The sequence below is a fragment of the Gossypium hirsutum genome, chromosome A01 (assembly GCF_007990345.1).
Source record: "Gossypium hirsutum isolate 1008001.06 chromosome A01, Gossypium_hirsutum_v2.1, whole genome shotgun sequence".
Taxonomy (NCBI): domain Eukaryota; kingdom Viridiplantae; phylum Streptophyta; class Magnoliopsida; order Malvales; family Malvaceae; genus Gossypium; species Gossypium hirsutum.
The window spans coordinates 59585089-59592553 of NC_053424.1; the positions used below are offsets into that span (position 1 = coordinate 59585089).

General features: G+C 29.2%; 1 long non-coding RNA gene across 1 annotated transcript; it reads left to right on the forward strand.

Moving 5' to 3' along the window:
- The first annotated feature begins 4086 nt into the window (after positions 1-4086).
- On the forward strand, positions 4087-5402 carry LOC121212307 (uncharacterized). The gene is made up of 2 exons (XR_005907446.1): positions 4087-4535; positions 4675-5402. It is a non-coding gene; the product is annotated as an uncharacterized lncRNA (long non-coding RNA).
- The last annotated feature ends 2063 nt before the right edge of the window (positions 5403-7465 follow it).

Genomic DNA, 7465 nt, shown 5'->3' on the forward strand with positions numbered 1-7465 from the left:
GGACCATAACCCTAATATATATAACATTGGAACATTAGCCCTAATTCCTAATTAGCCCATCATTAATTAGAAATTAATTAGAACTTAATTACTAGAGTATCTACACATATTTGACCCATACTTTATTTAATAATTAAAGCCCAATAAAACTTTAACCAAATTGGATCACATCAATTCTCGGGCCCTGCTGTTATCTGCTACATTCAAATGGGTCTGAGGTTGAATCATTTTTTAAATCTCTTTATTTCAATGTAACAAAAGACGAAGAAAAAAAAAGAAATATTGTTTGTAAAAAAAAAAGGAAACTTGCAATTGTTTTTTTATTCCCGAGACAAGACTTCTTTCCTTTGGTTCTATATTCCTATCCTGAAATAATGAATTGAGTTTTTATAGGCATTTTTTACGTCGCTATTGTAATAGCCTTTCTGGCTATATTATCTGCTACTTCGCTCATTTCATAAAGTATTCTGCCTGGTTTAACGATAGCTACCCAATACTCGGGAGATCCTTTCCTTGAACCCATACGTGTTTCTGTAGGTCTTACCGTAACGGGTTTGTCTAGAAATATACGTACCCATATTTTTCCACCACGGCGTACATTTCATATCATTGCTCGGCGCCCCGATTCTATTTGTCTAGATGTAATCCAAGCGGGTTCAAGTTCTTGAAGAGCGTATCTACTGAAACAAATCCGATTACCTCGATAAGATATCCCTTTCATTATTCCTTTATGTTGTTTATGAAATCAGGTTCTTTTGGGGTTTTAGTTGATGGTTGTTGTTTATGAATTCCATCCCTACTACAGAACTGGACATGAGAGTTTCTTCTCATCCAGCTCCTCGCGAAAAAAAATGAATAAAAAATATTTAATTCTTAATATTAAGATATACAGGTAGGTAGTTAATGAATAATTGAATCTTGGGATTCTTTGCTTTGTGATTTTATCTAATCTATTAGAAATTTGTATATCTTGTTTGGATCTATTGGATATATATAAGTATAGTAAATAATAACATGTAATTACCCTTATTATATATGTGATGTTCATTTTTTCCATTAGATAAGCATGGAAGTATAATACCACTTAATGCTGTCATAAAAAAAAAGTATGATCAAGATGCAACAAATGTTGGCGATGAACGTGGCTCTTGGTTTCTCATGATCAAACTCTAAACCTAAAAGCCTAATTTGATTAGCTTGAATTTATATCAACACAATTTTATTTGATTATAAAAAGACATAACCTAAATCTATCCAACTTGAACCTGCCTTAGTTGGATTTGAAAATAATTTAAGCTCAAAATGATCCAAAGTTGGCATGGCTTGAATCCAAAATGAACCAAACAAGTAATCCAAAATAGCTTGAACTTGAGTGCCATTGGTAAACGAAAAATATCCTAAATGACTAGAACCCAATTCGACCAAAAAAAATCCCGTTTGTAAACTCGAACAACTTAAACTTAAAATCATCTAAGCGTAAAATAAATTGAACCTTCAGTGACTAAAACCTAAAATGATTTCAAAGTTTTAGTCCAAATGGACCTAACCAATATCGACCAAAGCCAAAACTAACACATCCTACTCAACGTGCATGTCGATTCATTGTTTTCAACATTTGTACCTGTTAGTTTAACCTCCGGTTAATTGGCACTATTTTTTGTGCAAGTCAGGAGAACGAGGAAGGGCTTGAATTGTTAAAGACTGCCATTGCTAAAGCCCGTTACATAGGCAAGGTTAATGCCCTTCTTAGCTACCCCTTATGAATTCTATACTGTTTTGATGTTAGGAGATGGCTGATTGAATGTTCTCCCGTTATTCTAGGTTGTTATCGGAATGGATGTTGCTGCGTCTGAATTTTATGGACTGGATAAAACCCATGACTTGAACTTCAAGTAAGAGGTGAACACAGTCGCAACAAGCAAGATATTCAAGCATTGTGCCTTTATGAGATCCGTTTATATATCGCGACTGTATCGTTTTATGATAAATTGCATTTTCAAGTCATTTGCTCCTTCATTTATCTGTTGTTTGGCATTTGCAGAACAATAATGGTTCACAAAAAAATCTTAGGAGACGCTCTCAAAGATTTATACAATTTCGTTTCTGAGTATCCTATTGTGTCAATTGAGGATCCATTTGACCAAGATTATTGGGAGCACTACTCCAAACTAACCAATGAGATCGGAGAAAAAGTTGAGATAATGGGAGACGATCTCTTGGTAACCAATCCCTGCAGGTCTGAGCGTCTAGCTAAGTACAATCAGGTTAATACCCTCCCTTTTTAAGCTAGCATATGTTCATTCTTGAACGATATATACTACTGTTTCTGAATTGGAATGAATTAGTTAAATCGAGAATTGATTAGGGACATGTTTGAAATAATATGTTGAATCGGTTAACTTACGAATCAATTAAATGAGTTAAAAACTAATTGAACTTGCTTTTGAACTATTTTTTTTTTAATTTTATGATTTTTTAAAATAATTTATTTAATTGAATAGAAAAAATTTGTCTAATAAGAAACTGGTGGTTTGATTAGTTTAATTATCAAACCGATTTTGAAAACCTTGTAAAATACAATGGTACAGATGAGTTTGATTTTAAAGTTTTGATTTAAAAATTTTTGAATTATTTTTTATTGAATAATTTTGGAGCAGGAAAATTTGAGTTTTAAAATTTGGCTTGTTTGGATTTACAATTGGATTTTGACTGTGATTTGAGAATTTGAGTAATTTTAGATTACTTTTGGTAAGTCAAGTTGAATTAAGTTAGAGTATTTAAATTTGAGTAATTTTAGCTACGTAATTGTATCATTTTGTATTTGGATATGGATTGAGCAGGTGAAATTATTAATTATTTTCTTATAAAATCAGATTGGAGTTGAATTTTAAATTGGTGACAACTGTTCCAGATTTTATTTGTCTTTGATTATTAATAAAAAAATTGGAATCCAGGAAATTTATTGGTAAGAGCAAACTTCCGTGCGCTTGTTCAACTTTCATAGATAGAGCAATTGCAATTAATAAAAAGTAAAAACATTTTCTAATAAATCTTAATCTGAATTTTAATGTTATATAATTGCAAAAGAGACTTTTTAAACATATAAATATGTTTGACTACAAATCTTCTTTTTAATTTTAAATTAATTTCGTAGAAAAATGAATTAAACGAAAGAATTTCATTTGGGTTTTCCCCCAATAACTTACGAAGAAATAGATTCTTCATATACGCGCTTAATTATTAAAAGGATTCGCTTAAAAAAGTAAATTACTTAATAATTAGTCATCAAACTTACTAACTTTTCATTTTCATCTCAAATATAACATCTTTCTTAATTAGTTTTTTCATTTTACTACTCATCTTAACGTTGTATGTTTGGTCAGTTTTTTTTATAAATTTATCATTTTAGGCAATCATTTTATTTTTTAATTTCTTATTTAAAAAATTTAATTTTAGTTTTCCTTCCTAATAAAAAGAGAGGAAAAGGTTTTTTAGGAAACAGAAAACATTAAAAAAATGTGCTTGAAATTTTTAAAAAAGGATAATTCCATATTTGCCTCCTATACTTTAATAAAATTTTCAATTTGAGATTTAAAGATTTTAAATATTAAAATGATACCTGAGTCGATTATACACTTGCTATTAAAAGAATTAATGATAACTCGAGACTTCGAGAGAGTGTGCTCACAGGAATTTAGTTTTAGACTTCAAGAATTAAGAAGCCGAGATTGAAATGTTACTTTTGAGTAGATCCCAAGAGAAATGAATTCTGTCACACACTTAGCTGGTATGATGAAAGATTTCTTAATTGACACATAGATATTTTATAGGGCTCCCTCTATTATCCTTCACTGTGTTGGGACGGACAGCATGCATATGACCTCCATTCCAATTATTTCTTGCTAGATCATTAATCTTTTCTTGTTAAAAAGAAAATACCTGAGTCTAACTGATGGGACAGTACAATAGACCACAATTGTACTGCCACGTGGCCTTTTCTGCACCAAAAATATAGCCAATTCAAACTTAGGGGACCTCTAAGCAAATTTTCCTTTTTATCTAAATTAAATTAAAAAACATAAACTTAATGTTTTTATTCTAAAAAAAACTTTCTTTTTTTTTTTCATTGCGTCTTTCCTTCTCCTCTTTCTCTCTTCTCCTCCCATGAAAACCTTAGCCACCGCTGCTCTGTCCAACCTTCGATCGGTCGAATTTTCACATCGGCTTGAGTTCATTCCTTTCTCTTTCTTTCTACATGTGTTGATTTCTTAGTCTTGAAATTCGAAATGTGAAGGTATGGCATTTGGCTACTAAAATCAGATTTGATGATTTTGAGAGTAAATTTTTTTTAAAAAATAGAAGCCCAAATCCAATCCAACAGCTTGAAAACCGTTGGCTAATGAAGTTTGGCGACGAATTGAGGCTTCGTCGTGGTGCTTGACGGTGATCGGACCTCATGCAAGTATGGATTTCTCTGTTTGACGACGACCGGAATTGAGTTTCTCTGTTTGATGATGACCGGAGCTCATGCAATAGTGGGTTTCATTGTTTGTTTTTTTGATATTTTCTTTCTTTATTTTTTGAAACTGGGTCTTGATGACTTTACTTGATTTCTTTTCAAATTTGAATTTTTTTTGAAAATTTTGGGGATAATTTTTGGATATGTTACTGCAGACGATGAAATGTCGGTTTGTTGTTGAAACTGAGAAACGAGGTCCATTGTGGAGAAGATGAGAGGCAGGAGCAGTTGGGTCTTCCCACCAACCAGGAGATTGAGTACCAAAACATGCTCAAAAAATTCATGGCATAGAATCCAAATTTTGACCTCACCAATGCTAGGATGATTTGGATGTAGATTATTTGTTCCTTGATTTTCGATTACTACGACTTTCTTAATTAGGTTTGTTCTTGTTTATTGTTTATTAGTGTTTCGCAATGAAAAGAAAAGAAAAGAAAACAAGATTCAGATTTTCCGAAAAAGAAAACAAGTTTTACTTGCTAATGGGAGGAAAATAAACAAAATTTATAGTTTAGGGTTATCATTTTTTAAAGTTATAAAATTTATTAACATTTTTTATTTTTAATTGCTTTGAAGTCCTTCCATTGACTTGGCTAATTGTTTTTTTGCAAAAATGTCATGTCATACCATAACGCCAGGTACCTTTTAGGTACTACATTGAATTTTTTTTTTGAAATGAAAATATCTAAATTAGATAATATTAAAAATATTTTTAAATAATTTTAAAAGTTAAATTTAATCCCTTGTTTTTAATTCATTTATTTTAGGATAAATTATCAAAATATTTACTTTTATTTGTCTTTAGTTATATTTAAGTCATTTATGTTTGATATGTTACGTTTTAGTCACTTACGTTATTATGTTATAATATTTTAGTTACTGAGCATTAATTGTCATTAATAGTGTAACGATAAGCTGATGTGGTACATTAAATCATTATTCTGAACAAAAAATTTAGATTAAATTATATAATTTATCTTTATATTTTTTTTATTTTAAGCAATTTAATTTTTTTCTTTTATGTTTTTAGAGCTTTTTTATTTTTTTATTTATTTTTCATTCTCTTTTTCTTCTCTTCCTGTTTTATTTTCTTCTCCATTTCTTTTAACGTTGTTTTTTTTATATTTTTCATTTGTTAAAACAAGTCCTTATACTTTTATTTTTTTGAATAATTTAATTTTTTTATTTTTTTATTTTCTTTTTCTTCTCTTTTATTTTTCTTTCTTCTCACATTCTTCATTGTAGAAACATAATTTTTACCCACCAAATAAACTAAGTCCTTATTTCTTTAACATGATTCCTAAATTAACTTTCACTCACAATTGAAAATTAATTATTTTTAATCAAATCTTGATTTGAATATAATTTAATTTTTAAACTAAAAGTCGATCTAACTAATCAACATAAAAAATCATATTTTAATTAAATCTAAACATAAATTGAATTAATTATATTCAAAGTAAATTTTTTCCGTTTCTAAACTTTTACAGAATCGTAGATATTATTCATTTAATTTTTTTTTATTTTTTGACTAATAAAATTAAGCAAACGATAAAACTAATCTAAACTTTCTTAGATATTCCCAAGTAAGCTTTTTTGGAAGTCGAGCATAGATAAACCAAAGAGAGAGAAATGAAGCATGGAACCAAACTGGTTGGGGTAAAGTTGAGGGTAAGTTTTGTATGGTTGCCGTTTTAGTCATTAAGAGTGTAGAACCCGTTTGAGGAATTCGTGAAACGACATAATTTCGAGATGGCAAGATGTTGTAGATAAGATAGACAAGGTGACCGTGGGGGTTGGTTAGGATGTTAATGGAACGGGCTCGGACAGTGGCGGAGCCAAGGGGGGCTTGACAGGTGCACAATCCCCCTAAAATGAAAAAATTTCTATTTAAGCCCTTTATACTTTATAAAATTACACTTTAATCCCCCAAAATAATAAAAATTTGATTTAATCCTTTAAAAATTATAAAGATATAGACTATTAAAATGGTAAAATTGCATTTTTACTATCATAAAAATATACAGTTTAATTTCAGCCCCCCAATTTTTTTTTGCCTCCACCACTAGGCTCAAGAAACTTTGTTGAGCATGGATTGCTATAAGTTACGATTGACGAGGTCTTCGAGTGAGGCGAGCTTGTGGACTAGGTCATTGAGAGATCCAAATTGGTTCACTAAAGCGATGATGGACGATGAGGGTTTGTAATTGTGGGGTGAGAATATGCGAAACAAGTTTTATTTTGGTTCAACTTTCGCCTTTACTTTTTTCATAAACATAAAAAAATTTTAATAAATGGAAAATATAGAAAAATTACGTTAAAAGAGATATAGAAGGAATGAAAACAAAGAGAGATAATGAAAAATAAAGAAAAAAAGGAAGTTAAAAGAACATAAAAGAAAAAAATTGCTTAAAATGAAAAAAAATATGAAGACCAATTGTATAATTTAACATGAAATTTTTGTTTAAAATGATGATTTAACGTGCCACATCAGCTTACCGTTATATCGTTAACTGCAATTAACAGTTCAGTGATTAAAATATTATAACACGTTAACGTAAGTGACTAAAACATAATATTCCAAATATAAGTAAATAAAATGTAACTTAAAGTAAATAAAAATGACTTTAGTTGATATAGATATTGTTACTAATGTAAGAGAATATGAGTTGTTTAAGTGTGCTAAAGGTTATTATTCTTCTATTTAAGAGTTGTAAATGGAATATAAATAATTCTAAGTATTGTGTAAAAAAAATAGATATGATTAAAATTTATAATGAGATGATAAAAATAATTATTATTTAAAAAAATGAATGATTAAAATGTTAATTAAATTAACAACAAGCGATTAAAGCAAGAAAACAATTTAATAATATTATTTTAATTTTTTTATGATCTAAATTTTAAGGATTAATTATATAGTTTATCCAAGAGTAAAAAACAAAC